Below are 23184 nucleotides of genomic sequence, written 5' to 3'. Positions count from 1 at the left end.
GCCAATAAATTGTCAACACTTTTTGTATGTTGCATTTTGTACAATCAGAAAAGAAATACAAGATTTTTACATTTTGTATATGTATCAATATAAATTGTATATCTACATATACACACACAAGCACACATATATATATTTATGGACATGTACGATTTTATATATATATATGCATGTTGGTGGTATGGTATCTCTCTCTTATTACATCGACAAAAAGGAAATCTATGTAAAATAATTCAACACATGCTTTGTCAGCGGGTGAAACAACATTGTTCATTTTTTGATTGTTAAAAACAAAAATCATATTTTTCAGGCATCAACATGGCCAATCCGGGTGAGGGGTTGGGATGTCCTGTATGAAGACAGTCCAACCAAAAGCTTTTCACAACAGTACATTTGGAAGGCAGTGCATTGTGGGACGACTATTGCCCATCGGTTGGTCTGAGCTTTGAGAAAAAAGACAGCACAAAAACACCAAATGTCTGCTGAAGGCCAATAGATTACTTGCCACCATTTCCCATGACTTCACCCAATCGCACATATGAGCCCACTCCATCCATCCATCTTACATGGCTACAATAATGTCTGTCAAGTAGCAAGCCCCAACCCTGCATTCAGAGTCCACGAAGATCTCCTATCTGAGTGCCTACCTGCTCTCACATATTGCTCCTGAACCCAACTGCCTCCCAGTCTGAATGCATTAGTGTATATTAAAATGAATTCTGACATTTTGGGACACCGCATGCAGACACTTTTTTGTGAATGATTGGGGCGGTGAAGTATCGATGTGGATATCCCATCAAGTTTTATAATAGAAGTTCAAATTGACTATTGTATTGTATTGTATTGTAATTGCATTTATATAGCGCTTATTACCCCTGACGAGGCGTCAAATCGCTTTTTCGGTGTTGTTCAAGGAAGGCAACAAAGATTAGAGTTGGGCATTTATTAGGACAGGACACTGTGATATAAAGTGGGGATCTACATCTAGAGCACATTTTCCATAGCTTCCGCACTGCTAATAAGTGTAATCTTTTGTAAGGTGTTTCACCTGCTAACAGGGCTAGAGTGTGTCAAGGGAGTAGGCTGTCCATGAAGAGTTGTCCGGAGGACACAGGTATTGTGTAGTAGGGCATCAAGACAGAACAGAGTTTGAGATCTGCAGGCAGTGGAATCTCTCTGAAATCTTGAGCACAGGGCAATCAATATGTGTAAGTTTGATTTGGCAATGTAATGGGTCTTGGATGCCTGGGAAGACGGGTCTCTTTGTGAAGAGTTATGCACAAGGTCCAGAGTGTCTGTAGTATGGGTTGACCTCATAATAGGGGGTGCATGCCTGGAGGAAGTGAGCTCACCCTCAAGAACTCTGATCAGGGTGAATACTTAGTTTATTAGGGGCTTGGCCACATAATGGGGTTTTGGTGTCTGCACAGAGTAGACCTTTTCCAGCACATCAATGCACTTGCTCTCCTTGTCTGGAGAGGAAGCATCCCCTGTGGCTTGGGCTCCATCTCTTTTACATGTGGTGGAAACTACTAGGGAGTGTGGGAGGATATGCCCTTTAATATATTGGGGATAGGATGGTGCAGGCTTGAAATGTTTCTCGATCCTGGGTGTCACAACCCAGGAAATAAAAGCTTGCTGAAGATTTCCAGTGCAGACTTGGTCATCTCCTTTAACATAGACAGAAACTGGAGGGAGTGCTCGGTTCTCAACAGTGTCTCCACTAGGAAATCATCATACTCTAGTGTAATATGCATGTCTACCTGCTGATAGGCAGCGGGCCCTGGTGACACCATGCTATGCAGTGGTGTTGTCTGGGGGAAAGACCTAACAAGCATATTCTCACAATCAGGGTCCCCTGGGTCTCCTCCTCATTGTCCTCCCATGGATCGTCTGTGGGCTTAGGGAAGATGGTCACCCTGAAGTTCTCTCCTGGAGAGAAAATGCTAGGGTTATCGGGGTCAGAGAAAGAAGTCTGAGAGGGCAAGGGAGGTGGAAGTGGAGGAAGAGAAGGTCGTCAAGGTGGTGGTGGAGGAGTAGATGAAAGAATGGTAGATTTGTCCATCAGCCTTTTTGCAGGAGCAGGCTATAAAGGAACATCTGGTGGTGGAGTGTCCTTGAAGGTGAGCCTCTGATTTTTAGGCAAAGTCGGTCCAGAGGTGGTAGGGATCTTCCTGGTTCAGGAATGAATATTATTCGGTCACTGATTTTCATCAAGCTCCCGTTGGAGCTTCTCGAGGATGGGCCACTCTTCAGGGCTGGCTGTGATAGGTGGCAGTGGTTCAAAAAGGGGTTGATTTCTCTGTCTCAAAGTGTGGTCGCTCATGTGTCTTGGGGGTCTGGGTGTCGGTTGTACTTGGCCTGAACCTGATACTAAGTCCGTTGTTGACTGAAGTAGGTGGAATGTCTTTGAGTTTCTCTTCCTCCTTTTCAATTTCCTCCACTTCTGGCCCAGAAGAATCAGAGCCAATGACCTCTGAACTAGACTGATGAGTTGGTACACCTGAAGGCTCACTGATTTCCTTCTCCTTAGTGCTGAGCATGTCACCATTGACATAGAAGTCTGGGGCCTCAGACGATGATCTGTACAACTTGCATCTGCTCCAGCATCTGTTTTTCTACTACAGAAGGGTCTTTTGGCTCCTGAAGGCTAAGCTAGAGTTGCAGCGGGTGTCACCTTCCTCAGTGGACAGGCAGAGATTACAAACACTGTGGAGGCCGGCTCAGGAGTACTTCATGTGGCACTGGGGGGATCTGCTGATGGGCATCATTCCATCACCTCCTATGCCTCTTCATTCTTTGGAGTCATTAAGGTACAGGGCCCCATAGGGCACGGTGCCCTGAGGGCTTAGAGCCCACTATTTTGCAAAAGTGTCCAAAGCTTGATGAGAGAGAAGGAAATGGGACAACTGTCAATGTGTGAATCTTCTCAGCAACGGGAATGGAAGCAATGGGTCCCGTGACCACAAACGTTCAGCATCAAAAGCATCAAGAACAGGAGCAATGTCGACACACATCCGAACACGATGGCTGAGAAAAATAATCTAACAATGGAGTTGGTGTCCATGTGCATTCACAACTACAGGTGGAGTCACTGATACCTCCTGATTCTAAAGACGTCTTCAAGGAAACCCAAGTTGCAACAGTCTGAACTCAACGTTATATCTGGCAGGAATATGCAGAGAATGTGAATCTACAGCAACTCATGCTACAACCACTTTATTTCTTATACGAACTCTGTAGAGAGGTAAGTCATATCAAAAACACAAGTTTGCACCTCTAATAGTTGGTTTTTGCTAGTCATATTATGATTGCAAAAACATATTTCTTAATGACTTCCTTTCAATGATTCTGCCCTTAAATGTACGTAATGTAAATAATTAGGTTGCCTATTGCCTCACTTCAGCCAGTAAGTAGGGATATACAGTAGTTTCACAAGGTTACCCATGGCTTGAGAAAGTAGAAAAACAAACTATAGGAGTTCATAATCACTGCTGTGAAGCAAACATGAAGGATTAGTGAAGTAAGGCAGGGCTGTCTGTGTACGGCAATCATATGGAGGGTTTGAAATGCTGTGCTGATGGTTGCATTTGAAAGTTTTTTCTTTAATTCATTGGTTTCGGACATTTTTCAGAAGAGGGAGGAATTTAATGGAATTGAATTTACCAGCAAACAAAATTCAAAACAGTTCCTTATTCTGAAACAAATTTTTAGCATCTGCTTTCCAATCCACAGGGTTGGAACAAGTGGGGACAAAAATATTATTTGTGATGTGAACTTTAATCTAATTGAATAAAAATCACACTTTAAGACAGCTGGCAAACTGCAAAGATTTACTAAAATTGGAGGCATGCTGCTCTAGACTGATCCTAAATTGGGGGACACAGCCATATACCGAAATGAATACATTCTGCACTAGACTAATCCAAAATAGTGGGTACAGCCTCACATAATGACTTTTTTTAAGAGTGAAGAAATGTTTTCATTGATTTAGTTATTAATTGTAATTAAAAGACAGTTTTGTTTTCAAATTGCCTTTTGCACCAAATCATAGACATGACTATACAAACAAGCTCAAAGAAACTAGTGTTAAAGGAGCGGTAACCAGGGGTGAGGTGGATTCTAAGTTGGGGTGCAAGACTAGGAAATTGACTGAATGGACCTAATGGTCTGCTGTCATGAAAAAAAAGCAGAAGGTCATTCATACAGCCTAGGATTAATACATTTAGCTCATTACTCTCACCTTTACAATACAATGATCACTTGTATTGTTCACCGCTGGCATGATCTAATTTTCAAAATTGTCTTTATTTGTGTGTTTGTACTCCTAGAGTCTCGATAATCTCTGAATAGGAGCAGAATGGTTTTCTTAACAATGAAAACATATCATATTGGTGGATCTAAGATGGTGGATATTCTGTGTGAATGATTTAAGTCTCAATTAGTCCAAGAAAACTCTGCAAAAACAAATAAAAAAAAATAAAAGATAATCAAGCCAGCTAGTAAACTCCCAAATGCTGATCAATGATACTTACAAAGAGATTACTTTCTATCTAAACATTTCCTCGTGATTTTAATAAGCAAACGTGGGAGTCGGTGTCAAGCCTAGAGCTAGATTGAAATATTATAAAATGTGCCAGCTTTCTCTACTATAATCACTCGCGTGTATGCAAGTGCCCACAAGCAGCTGGATTGTTCTTCGGGCTTCAACATCCTCAGTAGAAGGAGCAAGGCTTGCGGCAGTGCCCAGAACATTTGTGAGTTCGACAACTCACTGATGCACTCTCCTTCATTCTCCTTCTTGTAGACCAGTCCTGCCAAGACTCATGGGAATGACCAAGGGAGATAGGGTAGCCCCGGTTGTATGTGAATTAATGGAAAACGTTTTCCTTGAACTACCTTGTCATCGTTGCAATTTAATGGAAACTTTTTTATCGAATTATGGTTTTAACATTGGTTTGTTTGTTTTATCACAACCTTTTGGAAGCATGTCTTTTTTCTAGAAAAAGGCTGTTTTTATTCCGGTTCAAACTATTTTCTACTTCTGCCTGTGAAGCAGTAGTTTAGAATGTTGCCTTTTTGTCAGATCCACTGTTATTCTAACTGGAAGGCAGCAGAGAGAGCAATATGACTAAATTTATATTAGCTGTGCCAGTCACACAAAAGGAAAAGTTGACTGTCTGCTAAAACAAATCTGCTCTAAATTTAGTGTTTCTTTTCTTTCCATTAGGCAGAATAGACCCTCTATATCTTTTGTTGTCTATTCAAGTGCCAACAACTCTGAAAATAAATGGAAATAAAATATATTAACTGCCAGCGTGGTAGACTGTTGTTAACTACATGAAGGTACATCTACAGAGGAGAGAAAAGCTACAAAAAAGAGAAAGTTTTCTGAAAAGGCACTCAGTATCAGAGGGCAAACTGCCTGAGACTGCCTGCACTGCCTTCTAAAATTGCAGGCTCTGCCTGTGAACTTTAACCTTTGTCCTAGTTTTACAATAAATGGTTCTGGAGTTCTATTTCTAGTGCCATTATTTAAAAATAAACATTTTACAATTGGGGCTTTGTTGTTTAAAATTCAATGAAACACTAATGATACTTAAAAACGAATTGTGCTGTAGTTTCAAATAATCTGTGTTTTCATTTAAATGTTAAAGTTAAACAAGAACGGGAGGTACCCCTATATATTTATTATGGACGAGGTATATTAATGAGTTAAAAAGCAGAAAGTCCCTATGTCATAATGAGTAAAAAAGAGAATATTAGAGCAATAATAATCTTCCTCCCAAAATAGGTTACAATCTGAGCATATTGAAAATCTAAAACACATTAAAAATCAAAAGTCATAAAAGCATTAAAAGTCGACGCAGCGTTTCCAACTTACATAATTCGGTGGCTCTAACGGATACAAGAAAAGGATCCATACATCCAGAGAGGTTCCCCCATTGAGGTCCTAGCGGTGGAGAGATATACTTCTACTTCCACAGATTATGTAATTGATCAGTCATAATCCATCGCAAAATTCAGATTGAAAGTTGTATTGTCCTGAAGAAGGTGAAAATATCGAACAAACACCGAAACGCTGCGTCGACTTTTAATGCTTTTATGATTTTGAATGTTTTTTAGATTTTCAATATGCTCAGATTGTAACCTATTTTGGGAGGAAGATTATTATTGCTCTAATATGCAATATCTCTTTTTGCAATAAAATTGTGTTTGGAATATACTTATGATCAAACTGAATGAGTTCTTTTGTGCATACGTAGGCTGTACTACATTACTGTGACTAGTAGGTTTTTATAAAGTTCTATATAGTTTTTCTTTTGACAGAGGCACATAGCGGGTATTTGAATACCGCTAGACTTTTTTGGCATCTAATTCTTGAGTTTAGATAGAGGTATCTTCTCTTTTTTACTCATTACGACATAGGGACTTTTTGCTTTTTAACTTTTCATTTAAATGTACATTTACATTTCTGATTTGAATGCATGTCCATTAAAATGTTTTCACAAATCTTCGATGTTTTAGTGTTTTGTTGTAAATGACTTCCCTTAAATAAGGTTTACTATGACTTAATTTCTTTCAATATGCTTCTGTTTTTCTATGAATTCACCTACCACCAGCATTTGACCCTATCTGGCGGGCTAAGTCTGAAAAGTCTACCTTCGAGTTATGCATAATTTAGCCATCACTTTATCTTTCCAAATCATTATATAGGGGTTAAAAACAGTGAAAATGAATTTTAGAAGGAGAGCCTTTTAAGGTCCTTCCTCTGATAGGCACTTCCAAGAACAACATGGATGGACCGTGAGGACCCTGCTTGGGTCAGTATTACCCTCTTATCCACCTACCTGGGTAGGCTGTGTGTCTACTACTTAGTTAAGCAGGGTGAACATGTTTTTGAAGCTCTCATACACATTACCCAATCAAAACAATGCATGCAGATCCCCTCTGTCAATCAGATCTCAACGCACACTTCAATCTACAAAATGCTCACGGCAGTATGTAGTGGCAATGCAACACATTGACTAGGACTGCTACTCATCCCTTTTTTAATATCATTCATCTTTTAACAGGTCTGCTTATTGGCTGCCTATGGAATTCAATTCTAGAAAAATACAGTTCACTGAACGAGACAATAAATAGTATGTACATATATGCGGTCAGTGTGCTACTTCTCATCCAAGAGATTATATGATTCTTACACTTTATCTCTTACAAATGTACCTTGTTCCTTAGAACTACTGCATGTAGCTTTAATTAAACCTGTACAAACCTTAAACAGAGGAAATACTTAATAAAGCACTGACCACACACTTGGGCTATACATTTACACGATTTTTGCTATTCCTCTTTTTGTCTTCTAATAAAATGCAAATGAAATCAGGGGGCACACTGTAAAGATAAACTGATCAAATGGCTGATTCCAATCAATATAATTGCACCCCCTTCTTCCCACAATGCTTTGCAAGGTGTGCAACTGCAGTGAAGCCATTGGTTGGACTGTTGTTTTCTAACAGGACTGTTACAGTGGAAGGATCTGGATAAAAGCCAATGGAAGGAAAGAAGGAAGAGGAGTACAAAACATTACTTTTTGTTTCATCAGCATGTCCATTAGGGTTACTAAGAGAGGACAACTCAAATTGGAGAGAACAGGGCTGCATTGTTCGAGAAGGGGGTCTGCGAAAACATTTTACCTGTGTGTGCACATTTACTTTGGCATGATTACCTTTTGAGACTTTTCACCAAGCAACAGAAAACACCAACAGTCATGCTCTCCACACTGTTCTTAGCCACCACATGTTGGAAAGTTATTTTAGAGATCTCACAGACAAGGACCACACCGGCTGCATGCCATGAGAACTCTTGAAAACGCTTTCAAATTTCCATAAGACTCCCATTAGTTCTCAAGGTCCTATCTTGTTGCTCTTTTGCTACCTTACTCGAGGCTTCCTTTAAGAATCAATTACTTGGTTTCTCCCACCAGACTTAGTGACCACATGCTAATTGATTCATTGAACTTTGTTCCAAATAAGTATGAAAAATCGCTAGAGTGGTATACATGACTGTCCACCGCCAAACGACGTTCTACAAATGTTTAGCACATTTAAGTATTTTCTTGTGGTTTGTGGCATGCTTCACTGGTATTTGTCTCCAAAATGTTACCCAGGTAGATTGAGTTTCTTGCCCTCCCATGCACCTTTTAGATGAAATGCCTTGCTTAATTGATACACCAAAGTATCTCTTCTTAAACAATGATACATCCAAGAAAGAGATATGTCATGTTGTGGTCAAGTTGACATATTGAGGCAAGTATTATCATCTGTACAGATGTGCTAATGTGCGTAACAGAATGTTCTCATACATTTACTAGCAGAGGAGCAATTAAGTACTGTTCAGAGGCATATTAATAAGATGATGAAGGTGGCAGATTTACAGTAGTGATGATGTTGTTTGACACATGGCAGTGATCATCAAGTTGTGCGTTAAGAATTTAGGCACATCCAAATTAGGGCTGTAGCGCTGCAGATGTTCCCAAGATTTCAAATTGCGGTTGCCATAAAGTGGCAATGGGGCAGTAGTATGCCAAGTCTTATAGAACTTAGCATTTGAGTAGGTGAAACATGTTAACAACTTAATAACCAAGCTTTGCTGAACTGAGAGGCTAGCCTTCAATCAAAATGATCATTTTGATCATCATCTCTTAGCACTCTCTCCAACCACTAGGTTCAATTTCCTTTGAACATTTTCAGTAGTACATTGCTGGAATTCAACAAGAAAATAGAGACGGCATGGAGAACATATTATGTCAAACGTCACTTACTGTTTTTGCAGAGTGTAATGCAAGACTGCTGTCCTTATGTGAAATTCTGAGAGTCTTTGAAACTTTTAAAGGAGATCATCCAGCAGCAATCCCAAAAATGCACTACTTCTTTTAGTCTTTCAAAGAATGCTGCAGGTGATGAATCTTACTCTGTATATAAAACAATGTTGAAGTAGCTCACTTAGTTCTTGGGCCACTTCATATTGAGGTCACCTTCAGTGCGAAAAGAATGTTGAGAAATCTCCTTTCTATTTGTTAGGTGGACATACTGCAGCTGAAGCCTTTGAACTTTAGTACTCTTGATGTGGGAGGAACATTATCAGATGTCCAGATGGCAGAGACTCAACCTCTTTGCTTAGGCATTTGGAAAATAAATTTGGTTGTCCAATGATGCTCAGCATTTGAGTAAATTGAAGCATAATTTTCCAGATTCAGTCCTGATACGAATAATCTATTTGATTTCAATAATCTGCTCACCTGCCCCTGACTCATTTCTTAAAGAATTGGAATCATCTCCAGTTATCGGTACCTGCCAAACAACACTGAGATCATTTTGTAATGATAAAGATTCTCCAGTAGTTTTCATATGTTTATTCAGGATACAGCACCCCCAGCTGAGCAAAACGCTTCCCAGCTTCCAACTGTTCAAATTCCTAACCACATTCTTTACTAGGTCAGCAATGACCTCACACCATTCCCTCCTTCCAGCATTACACATCATTACATATCTTCCTCCTTATAATATTTAAACAGAACAGTAAACAACATACAAAAATTCAGGTTACAAAGCATAACAAAATTCTACATTACGATCACTAAACTGATAATGTGAAATGTATAATAGTATAACACATAAGCATCTCTAAACTCTACATATGTCACCCATAATCCTTATAGCTCCATTCTCCAAAACTACAACACTACGTTTGGCCTCTCTCACCCCGCACGGAACCGAATATTTGCTTTCTCCTTTGCATCTAACCCCTTTATTTTTCATGACCACCCACTCTCCTGGAGTTACAATACAAGGTTTCACACCTCTCCTTTCATTATAATACGTTACACTTTTTTTGTGTGAATTTAAAGCATTTCTTTTGATTTCCTCACAATCAACCTCAATTTTCATCGTTCCTCCTCTCAACCACACAGAACACTCTTTTACACCAGGCAGTCTTCCTTTTAAGGACACAAATTGAGAGACTCTTGTCACAGAATGGGGAGTAGTCCTGTGCACCCACATGATCCTTCTCAATTCCATCTTCCACGGAAGATGATTAGCAAGTGATAGTTGTATATTGTCCATTAACAATCGGTTTACTCTCGCGACCAAGCCATTAGCTTGTGGCCAAAAAAGAGCTACGCTCTGATGCACAATTCCCATGCCAAAGAGATAATTCACCATTTCTCTGGATACAAATTGAGCACCATTATCTGACACAATACTCTTAGGAATTCCTTCTTCCATGAAAACTTCCTCCAAAAATTCAATAACATTTGAAGTATTTACTTCTCCAACAGCCTTAAACACGAATCATCTAGTATGGTAATCCACTAAGATTAAGATGAATTTGTTTCTTAACCCTAACCTAGATATTGGTCCTAAAATTTCAATAGCCAACTTCTCCCATGGTCTTTCCGGAAAATCCATGATTCCCGAAGGAGGTTCTCTAGTCACTTACGTTTTGTCACTATTTGCACATGCTGCACAATTCTTCACTTTTTCCTCGACTTCCCGATCCCTTCCAGGCCACCAAAATGATTCACTCACTTACCTTTTTACAATCCCCTGGCCCAGGTGTCCCTCATGAACAATATCAAGAATTCTAGTCCGAATTCCCTTAGAAGGAACAAACTGACCTCTTCTCATTAGTTTGTCACTAACTACGCTCAACTCTTCTCTAACTTTAAAATACTCACGCATATCACCACTTATTCTGTCAGTATCTTGCCAACCACACACAACTTTCACCTCAACTTCCTTCATTACAACATCTTCTTCCCTCGCAGCCGCCCATTCTTCTGCAACTATAGCTAATCCTCCATTCATAAATACTCCATCTCTGGCTGCTACCTCAGCAATGATGTCCTCAGACTCCACCTCTACCAGCATCCTTGAAAGATAATCTGCTACAACATTCTTTTTTTTTTTTTTTTTTTTTTTTGAAACCGTTTATTGCACGATGAAAAAGTTACAAGCATGGGCCTACAACCATCCGGCCGGCCGCTAGAGTAGCAAAAGGCATATAACATACATACAGTGAGAATCTCTTGGCGGAGCAGATTGGCAAAGCAGGTGATATCAACAGCGTAGGCCGCATAACTCCTAGCCCACAGTACGGTTTCCTTTTGTCACACAGAACAACACAAAAAAACCACACCCGCAAGGCAACCCGCGATCCAAGTGGCAGTACATGCTCCGTAAATGGGGGATCCTAACCAGCAGCAAAACTCTGAAGAGGGGAATGGGAGTATAGCAGGGACTGGGGAGCCACGTGCCCACGGCTGAGGGAGGGGGTCGGCTAAGGAGATGGGGCTGGCGAGGCTGCCGGTAGGAGTGGCGGCTCACAAATACCCCCACGGAAGGCGTTCCAGGGGCCCCAGATTTTCACCCACGCCCCAGGCTTACCCCTCGCCACATACACTACTTTTTCACGAAACATACACCAATCCATATGTTCTTTCCAGGCCAACACCGCCGGGGGCCTCTGGGATCCCCACAATTGGGCAATGTCACGCTTCGCTATCATGTATCCCAGAGTCACCCACCGCGTCTGCGGGACCGAATAATCATTTGGTTCCCACACATTCAGCAAGCATCTCCTCGCTTCAGGCAGCAGTGCAACACGCGTAACCACACGCAAAACCTCATGCACACCACGCCAGAATCGCTCCACTTTCGGGCACTCCCACAGTATATGCATGAAAGTTGCCAAAGCACCACAGCCGCGCTTACACAATCCGTCACCAGCAAAGCCCATACGTAGAAGCCTCGGCCCCGTGACCTAAACCCGGTGAAGGATCTTAAGCTGGACGAAACGAAGGCGAGCCGGGATGGCCACCTCCTTCGGAGAGGCCACCGCGGAGATCCAATCCTCGTCGTCCAGCTCCAGCCCATCGGCCACCCAGGCCTCGCGGAGGCCAGTCAGCAGGCACGATCTGTCATTGATCAGTTTTTTATATATAAGGGAGATCGTGCTGTCTGGCACATGGCCATCCAGCACCCTGTCCTCCAGGGGGGAAGACTCCGGAATGGACGCAACATCCGGGAAGACGGAGGCCAGCGCGTGGCGGACTTGTAAGTATCGAAAGTACTCACTGCCTTGCAGCTGAAACTCCGTCTGCAGCATCTCAAAAGTCTTGAAACCCCCCCTCGTCCAGAGATCTCCCACCGTGCTGATTCCGATCGTGTCCCACTTCTCGAAGCCCTTCGATGTCCACAGGGAGCCCAACCTCTCAGACGTATATAGCGGTGACGCCCGGGTCAAACGGTCCTTCCACCCCATAGCTGCATTAGCCGCGTGCCATACACGCACCATGACACGCGTCGGTCCCGTCAGACGGGAGTCGGGCGTGCCAGAATAGAGCGCTCGATTATAATCGCCACCGGGCAGGAGCATCCTGTCCATTTCAAATGCCGGGTTCAAGGCGGGCCCGTAAAGGCCATGATTGATTGCAGCTAGCATGGAGGCCCAGTAATACCGTTTAATGTCCGGGAGGGCGACCCCCCCATCGTACCACGGGAGCGTCAATTTGGCCAGAGCAATACGCGGCCTCCCGTCCCAGAACAGGCGTCGCTGCAGGCCCTCCACCTCGCGGAAGTAGCGCGCTGGTACCAAGTCCATAGTGTTCTGGAGGGCGTACAGAAAGCGCGGCAAGGACATCATCTTAAACAAGGCCGCTCGGCCAAGTGGCGAGAGCGGAAGACGCCGCCAACGCGCGACATCCTCTCGCAAGCGCTGGAGGGGGGGCATCAAGTTCCGCTCATAGCGGGCCTCCGGGTCTAGAGTGATATATATACCCAGGTACCGGAACCCCTGGGAGGCAATCTGGATCGGGCAGTCACGCGGCAGGGCCGGAGCCTCCCCAGAAAGCACATATACGCAGGATTTCGCCCAGTTGATGACAAGACCTGAGTTACGCCCGAAGGAGCGCAAAACATCAACCAGGACTATCAGCGATTTGCGCGGGGAGGCGAGATACAAAAGGATATCGTCGGCGTAGAGGGACACGCGGTCCTCATACTCAGGGGTCCAGCGGAGACCACGGATAGAAGGGTGCCACCGTAGCCACTCCGCCAAGGGCTCCAAGGCCAGTGCAAACAGGAGCGGCGACAAGGGGCAACCCTGGCGCGTGCCCCGCCCCAGCTCGAATGGGGCCGAGACTCGCCCATTCACCACCACCTGCGCCAGTGGGCCCGAATACAGCAATTTGACCCAACTAATGAACCCCGGGCCAAATCCGAATTTCGCCAGCATCGCCCAGATGTATGGCCATTCAAGCGTGTCAAACGCCATGGTGGCGTCTAAGGATGCCAAGATGGCCGGCTCCCGCACAAACGGGACACGCGCGAGCACCCCGTGCAAGCGTCGCAGATTAAGAGCCGTGTTGCGATGGGGTATAAATCCAGATTGGTCTTGGTGGACCAAGTCGCCCACCACACCGACCAACCGGTTGGCCAACACCTTGGCGAGGATTTTGGGTTCCGCGTTCAAGAGCGAAATTGGCCTGTAGGATGTGACCCACTCACGGGGTCTCCCCTCCTTGTGTATCACCACAATCGTGGCCAGACGCTGGTCCGGCGGGAGGGAACCCTGCGAGCGGGCCGCCAGGAACATCGCGCGCAGGTGGGGCGCTAGTACATCCGGGCGTAGCTTGTAAAGCTCGATGGGGAGACCATTAGGGCCCATGGCCTTGCCGGACGCGACCGAGCGAATAGCCAGGGCGATTTCGTCCGAGGTGGGAGGAGCGTCCAGCGAATCCCTGTCCTCCACCGAAAGGGAGGGCAGCGCTATGTCCCGAAGCAGGGAATGGGAATCTTCCTCCGAACAGGGGGAAACCGGGGAGTACACCTCGCGGAAGTAATCCGCGAAGCAGGAGACGATGGCTTCCGGCTCGGTGACACGCGTACCATCCATCCTCTCAATCAAAGGAACCACACGACTCGCTCTCTCCCTCTTATCCAACCACGCAATTAATTTACCCGCCTTATCGCCCACATCATACAATCGTCCCTGTTGCTCTCTACTGAGGCCCCTGGCCGCCTCCGTGACGAGGGCCCTATAGGCCGCCTGTTTGAGGTGCAAAACATGCAACTTGGCATCCGTTACCCCGCTCCCCAGGTCACCCTCCAGTTCCACAATCTCAGCCTCCACCCGGGTCACCTCCTCCCGCTCACGCCTCCGGGCATGGGAGATAGAGGAGAGGGCCTCCCCTCTGAGGACTACCTTAAAGGCCTCCCACAGGGAGATGGCCGAAGGGACAGACCCCACATTCTCGTCAAAATAGCGCTGTAAGGATTTAATCAAGTCGGCACGAATAGTGGGGTCTCGTAAGTACCATGCATTGATTGGGGCCACCCTGCCCTCCCCCCTCGGGAAGACATCAAAATGTAACAGTAATGGGGAGTGATCCGAAATACCCCGCGCCAGATGGCACACCTCTCCTACCCTCCCAGCGTGGGCCGCCGGGACCAGGATGTAGTCAAGTCGTGAGAGGCTACCATGGGCGCCCGAGTGGAAAGTGTATTGCAGCTGCGTAGGGTGCTTTAGTCGCCAGCAATCCACCAGGCCCAGTGTGTCCAACAGGCCGGACAGCCACGCCCGTGCCCGGGGGAGGTCCCTAGGGGGGTGACGATCCATAGACCCGGAAACCACTGCATTGAAGTCCCCCCCGACCACCAGCAGGCCACCCGGGAGGTCCAGGAGGAGGCGCCCCAGGTCCGCAAATGTAGTAGCTTGTAACCCGGGCGGGACGTACACTGACATGAAAACAATCACTCTACCCTCCATTCTACCCACCAGGACAGTGTAACGTCCCCTCTCGTCATGGCGCACCTCATCAATCTCCAGCGGAAGAGAGTTCTTGATCATGATACCCACCCCCCGCGACCCCGAAGTGAAGCCCGAGTGGGCCACCAAACGATAGCCCCGCCGATTCATGGCATGGAATGAGTTACCAATAAGGTGTGTCTCCTGCAAGAAGACAACATCTGGCGATATACGTTTCAGGAACTGCAGGACCACACCACGCTTAATCCGATCCCCCAGGCCGTTAACATTCCAGGACAACACAGCCAAGTCCCTACCCCCCATCATACGTAGAAGCAATCAGGCGTCCCCCACAGAGCATTTCGAGAACAGCAATACAGTAAAGGGTTTGCCTTGCGGTGCAAACAAACAACACCCCCCCCCGCCCCCCCATCCCAACAGAACTCCCCCCTCCCTGCACCCCTGCATGAGCCCAGTCAGCCCCCCCAAAGTGCAGTGTGCCTGTCGCCCCATAGAGAAAGACTAACTAGTACCCCAGAGGAGGAGGGAAGCCCCCAACAGACCCCGTACGACCTCCATAGGAGGGGAACATACACGATCGAGGAATGGTAAAGAAGTATTGTCCCGAGCAGGGCCTATTATGCACCCCTTAATTCTGATCCGGCAGGCCCTCTCCACCGCCCGCACCCCCCCCACCCCCCCGGCCCCGAGCATCAGGCAGAGTGTCCAACCAGTCCCCAGCCGCCTCGGGGCGATCAAAGAAGTGCGTGCGACCTTCCACCTCCACCCTTAGCTTAGCTGGAAAGAGCATTGAGTACTTTAGGTCCAGGTCCCGCAGGCGACGTTTTACACCAAGAAAACTGAGTCTCTGCTTTTGGACCGCCGGAGTAAAGTCTGGGTAGAAACGCACATCCATGTTGTCAAGCTTGACCGGTCCCTGTTGCCTGGAGGTCTGCAGGATAGCGTCCCTGTCCCGAAAATTAAAAATCCGGGCAATGAGAGGCCGCGGCGGGGCACCGGCCTTCGGCCTGCCCCCAGGGACTCGGTGAGCACGCTCAACCGCAAAAAACTTACTCAGGCCCCGGGGCTGCAGATGGGTAAGGATTAGATCTTCCACAAAAAGGTCGGCGGCCTCCGCCTCTCGTCCCTCCGGCACTCCCACAATACGAACATTATTCCTCCTGGCCCGACCCTCTGAATCCTCCAGTCGCCGGTCCATCAGGGCGCTCGCCCGGCCAAGCCGGCGCACCTCCTTTTGGAGGGCCGCCACATCTGTCTCGAGGCCCGTTGTGGTGTGGGTCAGGGAATCGACCCGGTCATTAGTCTTAGAGAGGTCGGCCCTCACCAGGCTCACATCCACAAGGACCGAATCTATTTTTTGCGCTAGGGTGTCGAAGCGCTGGTCCACCGAGGCCTTCATCTCCGCAATGGCGCCCATGACGTCCCGGAGGGTCAGGTCCACCGGCTGGGCAGGCGTCTCCGTCAGGCCCGCCGGGGACGTGCGCGATGTCTCCGGAGATCCCTTCTGGAGAGTGTAGCGGTCCATACTGTTGGATTGGTGCGCCGGGCCACGGCGGGTCGTCTTCACCTTCGCCCGGTCGCCATCTTGTTTGGTGGACATGCTTGCTTTCCCACCGTCGTGCCAATCTCCTCGAAAGGGCCGATAGACCCGTTCACGGGGTCCGGGGGGGGAGGGCGGCCACCGCACCGCAGGACGATCCACAGCAGGCGGGACAGCCGGGCACCTGGACAAGACCACACCACCGCACCCCGCTTCGCGACCCTACCTCGCTGGAGGCGAGGAGGGAGCAAAAGTGAAAGTGAAAGCGCGGGGTACGCGAGTCGCCCAGCCGTGCCCGCCGCTGTTGTTCACTTTGTCCCCGGATCGCCCCACTACTCCAATCCGGGGGGCCGGCACGGGGAAGGCCGCAACCTTCGATCGGCGCTCCCGCCGGTGTTCGGGGTCCGATTCGAACCCGGAAAACGGGTGGCGCCTCAGCTCGGGTTCACCGACACAGTCCCCTCAAAAAGGACAGGATATAGCCAGGATTAATTCAGGAGGTCGCAGAGGTCCTCGGGAGCCTCGCACCTACGCGGCCATCTTGGTTGCGCGCTAGGCTCCTCCCTGCTACAACATTCTTGCTGCCTTTCACAGATTCTATCTCATAATTATAATCCATCACTGATAAGAGCAACCTAGTAATGCGTAGTGTAACATTTCCTTCCAGACCTTTTCCACCCTTGAAAAGGTATGTTAAAGGCTTGTGGTCAGTTCTGAGCCTAAAGGGGATTCCCCATATGTAAAACTTAATAAGATGTATTCCCCAGCAACAAGCCAAGGCATCTCTTTCCATTACGGAATATGTAGTTTCCGCCCCCTGCAACCTTTGTGAACCACAACCAATTATGCTTTCTATTCCACCTTTAACTTCCATCAACACCACACCAATTCCAACCTTGCTAGCATCCGTTGTAATATACGTCTTTGCCGTAACATCAATGTGTCCTAGAGTAGGAGCATGAATAATACTCGTTTTTATTTGTAAAAATGCAGTCTCATACTCCTCATTCCATCCAAACTCAACTCCTTTCTTCAATATTCTTTTCAAAGGTTCAACAATCTCTGTAAACTCTTTTGCAAATTTGGCGCAATCTTCCGCCAAATTACTGGAGAATCTTTATCATTACACATTTCACTTTTTGCATCCCCAGAATCGGAATTCTATCAACATCCTGAGACACTCCCTATGTTTAGTATATATTTTCGCCCTCAACTTGCCATTTCCACTTTAAGTGCCGACCTCTCTGAATAAAATTGAAATGGAGTTCATTGTGCACTATTTTGATAGTAATTATGCAGAGACGTATGTTGGTGGTTGGTCACAGTACCTGCCATGACAATATGTGCCTCAAAGGGATTATGTAGTGGGTCATATTTAGTTGGCCCTAGCCCTGAGGACTCTGACAGGTCATGGTATTAGATATTTAACTTTGTTTGGGAGTTTACCAATGGTAGGGGCAGGGCTTAAGATACTGATGTAGATGCCCCACCTCCTCAGGGGGCTTCAGCGCCACTGGCCTCATTCAGGACCCAGACACTACCATCGGGCCACTCCTCCACTCTCTGTAAAACTGAGATTATTTTTTATTTTTAATGGTATGCTGACAGTAGGCCAGCTACCCCATGACTGTTAGGAAATGTGGGCACTACTTGTTATATTTTGCCAGTGGCAGAGGTCTCAGCCACATCAAAGTCATGGGAGTTATCAGTAGGTACTTACCTGTAACCACCCACAACAGTACCCCTTCCATACTTCATTGATATCAGGTCATAACTAATGTCACAGGAAATTGTAATATAAAACAATAAATATGAAGCAGAACACATTAATATAGCTATTTTTGAAGACACCACTTCAATCCGGATATAAGCACTGAAATTTAATCTAAACATGTGCTGGCATATGGGGCTAGATGTGGAGGATTTATTAATGTGTTACTATTGCCCAAAACCCAAGGATGTTGGCTTAGCAGCATCACTAAGTCCATGCAACACTAGTGCAGAGCTTAGAATCACAAGAATGTAATGACAAAATGATGCAAAATGTGGTCTTAGAAACCAAAACTGTGTCACGCATTACCATTAAAGCTGTGATAGATTTGGGATCTATCTGCTGCAAAACTTAGAATGCAAGGGTGTTTGGAAATACTATTGAACAACTCGGTATAACATAAGCAATGTCTCAAGGGGTATCGTTTGTAAGGGGGCTTATTTAATGAGCAAAGTAAATTGCTGTGGAGGAGCATAGAGAAACACAAAGAAGTGGAGTGAGACGATAATGTACAGTTGCTTTCCACATATATTTAACTAATTTATATGGTTAAAACAAAAACAAATAATTCCATACACAAATTGCACTGTGTTACATTAAATGTCATGTAACCTGTGATAACGAGCAAAAGTGCTTGTGGAAAGGTGAACGGTGAAAGTGACATGTGAGGGGGTATATACAGCGGTGAAGGGGCACAAACAGGATTATTTACAATAGAAATAGATGCCTGTACAGTTATTACATTTATGTACGGATTAGGATTTTCTGGGGAATCGCAGCGAAGGCGCAGTAAGTTACGCTGTGGGATTTGACTGCATCTCTGCCTTTGTGAAATGTTAGGCTATCATCAGGACCAGGTTACAAATTCCATACAGTGTGGCAAGTTGTCACGGAATGAATCCGGACGGACGGCGTGTTCCTTTTTTTAAAAAAATATTTTTATTATTTTATTTTAACAGAGGGTTCAGGTCTCATCAAAAAAAGGGTAAAAGCAATACAAAATATCTTAAAGAGAAATATTCCTACTCAACACATTAATGAGCATGAATACCTATACATATACTGATCATATAGATAAACAACACTAAAAAAAAAGAATTAACAATATATATATAAAAAGAAAAAAATCATCCTAGTTCATTCAAAATATTTCCATATGCGTTCAAATTTTTTCTTGGAACAAATTGTTCTGGTTTTAGCTAGTGCACGCTCTCTTTCATAAATATCCTTCATAAGGGTCAGCCATTGAAATAAAGTAGGAGAATTAGGCGTAATCCACTCTCTCGCTATACAAAGACGAGCCACAACTAAGACTATAGAAAAAAAATTCTCAATAGCAAGGTTATCAAGTACCTTATATCCGAACATAACTTCTTTAGCAGTAAATGATACATTATATCCTAACCGTTGGCCTAGATTTTGCATGACGTTCCCCCGGAAATCTGACAAATCAGGACAAGTATAAAACATGTGCATTGGCTTCCAATTCATAAAAGAATCCTCTTTAAGATTCTTTTAATTACTCACAGAGCCATGCGTAAGGCAGGACCTAAGTACCTCTCAGCACGATTCTCCCCATATACCACCACCAGGATTCTTAGGTCATCCACAGCCAACCTCCTGAGACCACCTACCTTCAAACGAACCACAAAGGGAGGTAAAACAGTTGCCGTCCTGGGGTCCAAAGCCTGGAACGCACTTCCAATCAGCTTAAGACTACAGGAATCGTGATCCCTTTTTCGGAAGGCACTGAAAACATGGATATATAATATCCCCGATGTGTACTCCTTTGCGTTAATCTAGACAGATCTCAGACGGAATTCCCATTGTACCCTCCCCTTTCCTCTATTCCTTAGCGCCAGGATGCTCCTTGCGGAGTGACAGTTCGCGCTCAATAAAAGCCTATTTACGTTACATTACAAGAATGTCAGCTGCCCTTTGGCCACACTTAGGACATCTTGTTTTATCCACCCCATCTCGGCCAGCTCCTTGTGATATTCGTCGCCATTTACTAATTTTTTCAGGAGTATAGTATAGCATACAGATAGTACGAAACTGTTGCAGTAATAAATTAGTGGAATGGATAGAGTTGTTTAAATTATCCAACGCCATCTCATTCTCAGTAGTATCTGTAGCCATGTCTAATATCTGGCTCCACTTATCCGCTAGATGACTCATGTCAGCGCCTTTCAGATGACATAACCGTAAATATACTGTGCTGATTCTTGCTTTGAGAGCCAGATTTAAAAAGTATTTTATCAATACATGGGTACTTGGAAATTGTAGCAGTTGCCGATTTAGAAAATAGTCTCTAATTTGTAAGTATTTCAAAAATGATTGTTGCGGTATATCAAAAGAACCTTGCAAAGATGCAAATGTAGAGAAACCGCCGAGATCGTACAGTTGACCAAATCTTTCAATTCCAAATCTTGCTCAACTGCAAGCAGTAAAATTGTGGAATATACCCGGGAGAGATTGATTAGTCCATAATTTAAAGTGTTCATGATTGATAATATCTGCAAATGTTAGAGATGCATAATCTAAGATTTCATGCCATATACGAACCATGTCTTTCACAGTCTTGAAACGGACTATCTTGTAATAAATAGGATCATTAATCCTATACAAAAACATTTTACTGTCCATGACGAGCGCTAATGCAAGTCCGTAATATGGCTGTTTGTCAGTTAAAAAACTTTGCAAGCGCTCAGCAAATGCTGCCCAAAAGTAAAGTTTAAAGTCAGGAAGTTGTAAACCTCCAAACTTATAATGAAATTTGAGAGAGCTTATCGCCCGACGTGCCTGCTTGTAGCACCAAATACAACTACTAATTGCGCCTTCTAATTTTTGAAAGAAATAATTGGGAACACGAATAGGAATAGCTCGAAATAAATATAAGAATTTAGGTAAAATTGTAATTTTGATTATATTAATTCTACCTATGATAGTTATTGGGAGTTATTGGGACGGCGTGTTCCAAGGCGTGGAGCATCACGCGCTATCAAGAGTGAATTGTTTTATCGGTGTCAGCCCGCCAGGAAAGAAATCCTACAAGTGGTCCATTTGAAGTGCTCAAGGGCCGTGTGGTGTTTGGGAAGAGGCGGCATTTTCCTCTGTGTTATCGAATCCCAGGCAAAAACGGAATGAGTTGAAAGAGGGGACATAGCAACCGGGTACAATCTGCTTGAGCTCTCAGCGCGCGCTACTCAGCCAGCGTGAGACCGGTACTGAGTGAGCCCCCTTACAAACGATACTCCTTGAGACATTGCTTATGTTATACTTAATTACCCTGGTCTCTACTGGGTTTATGGGTAACCTCCTGTAGCTTGCTTTCGCATAGAACAATTAGGAGCAGAAATGGTAAAAACCCCAATAAGGAGGTGCATGCATAGTGAAGCTGCCTATATTTTGTCAAAAAACACAAAATGTTTCCTCATGTGGACCAATGGCTTAATAAACTGAAATGCTATGATTGAGCCAATTCTAACTTTAGATGAGACATGGCCCTCTTCTATCCATCACAATGATGACAAAGTATAGGGACAAGATGCACAAGGTACTTATCTTTTATATTGCCTTATATGGTAGAGACATAGTCTAGCTGCAGATTGCATACCTTAGAATTCTCCCCAGGCTCAAAACTGGATACGTACATTTTTTCAGAAGTACCCCTGCGCATCGATAGAGGGCATTGGCCGACTCCGGCCCAACATCGTCCACGTGTGCAACATCACCAGAGTCCGTATAAGCCCTCCCTGACGCACTAAAGTCAGTTTCTTCTGTGACTATTTATCGCTTCAAAAGCACAAAGCCACCATAGAATCTGGCTGTGGAAACAGTGTGCCATAAAAGATAGATATCTCTTATAAATTAACAATTTCAAAGGCGAAATGCACAGTATGCGAATACCAAGAAAGGAATCTTTTAGATAAGATGGAAACAGTTTGCAGAACGGGGAGGACGGGTAGGTCAAAAACGAATCTGCAGCTAGACTAGGTCTCTACCAAATAAGGCTTTACCGAAGGTAAGTAACTTCTTCATGTGATAAGAGACATCTAGCCACAGAGCCCTTAACTTAGAATAGATACCCAAGCAATGCCATCTCTGGAGGAGGTTCTGCAAACTGATTGTACAAAAAAAATCCCTGAATACAACTAGCCAGTCAAAAATAAGACAGACGAGAACAGACACTCTTAGGAAGTTAGGTGAGCAAGAGCATACACTTCACCCTAAGAACTGTGTCAAGAACCACAGGCCAGCAAAGTCATAAAGAAGGTGAAAAGTATGAGAATAGAGTTACCCATGGCAGAGAAACAGAAATGTGTCTGCAGACGAAATTCAATATAAATACAATACCAGGTCCCTCCCAAGGTGGGTTCTGACTAATGGTTGGTAGTGACTTGGGAACCCAAAGGCAACAGCCAATGAACCTCACCTTTAGGGCCTTGAATTAGAAAACCATTATGCCAGTCAAACGAACTTCTGCAAAACACAGAGAAAATGCGCCCAACAACCAAACTCATGGGCAGATAGGGCCAGAAGCAATAGAGAATGCATTAGAGGCAAAAAATGTCCGAAAGACATCAGAAAGGAACCTTAAAATAGATCCACCGTGGAGGAGCATGGATTAATGCAACCACCGAAAGTGTATGTACTCCGAAAAAGGAGGAGTTTGTGGCCATAAGAGAAAAAGACTTTCCACTAAGGAATAAGTAAGTATGACATAAGAGAAAAAGACTTTCCACTAGGCAATAAGTGAGTATGACAGATGTCCTGACAGGAAAAGTCAGAGCAAGGACAGCGAGCCCGTGGTAGAAAAAGTTGACACTTAAGTACTACCACACAGATAAAGAATGTAGAGGAAACCACAAACAAGACTATCAGCAGGGCTGAGGAAGAAAACACTATTTTTGAAACACCATTATGAAAATCACAAGAAACAAATGAAACGAGTGCACACAGCATAGCCCATTAAAATTGCACTCTGCTAAAGAAGAGCGAAAAGTTCGTTGGAAATGAAGGACACACAGAGAAAAGAATG

General features: G+C 44.8%; 1 protein-coding gene across 1 annotated transcript in view; it reads right to left on the bottom strand.

Annotated features, from left to right (window-relative positions):
- The window catches only part of CACNA2D2 (calcium voltage-gated channel auxiliary subunit alpha2delta 2), a 1194468-nt gene that overhangs the window by 179551 nt on the left and 991733 nt on the right, over positions 1–23184 (bottom strand). The window lies entirely within an intron of this gene.

This window comes from Triturus cristatus, chromosome 9 (assembly GCF_964204655.1).
Source record: "Triturus cristatus chromosome 9, aTriCri1.1, whole genome shotgun sequence".
Taxonomy (NCBI): domain Eukaryota; kingdom Metazoa; phylum Chordata; class Amphibia; order Caudata; family Salamandridae; genus Triturus; species Triturus cristatus.
Note: the sequence above shows the minus strand (reverse complement) of the source record. Positions and strands in the feature narration are given on the sequence as shown.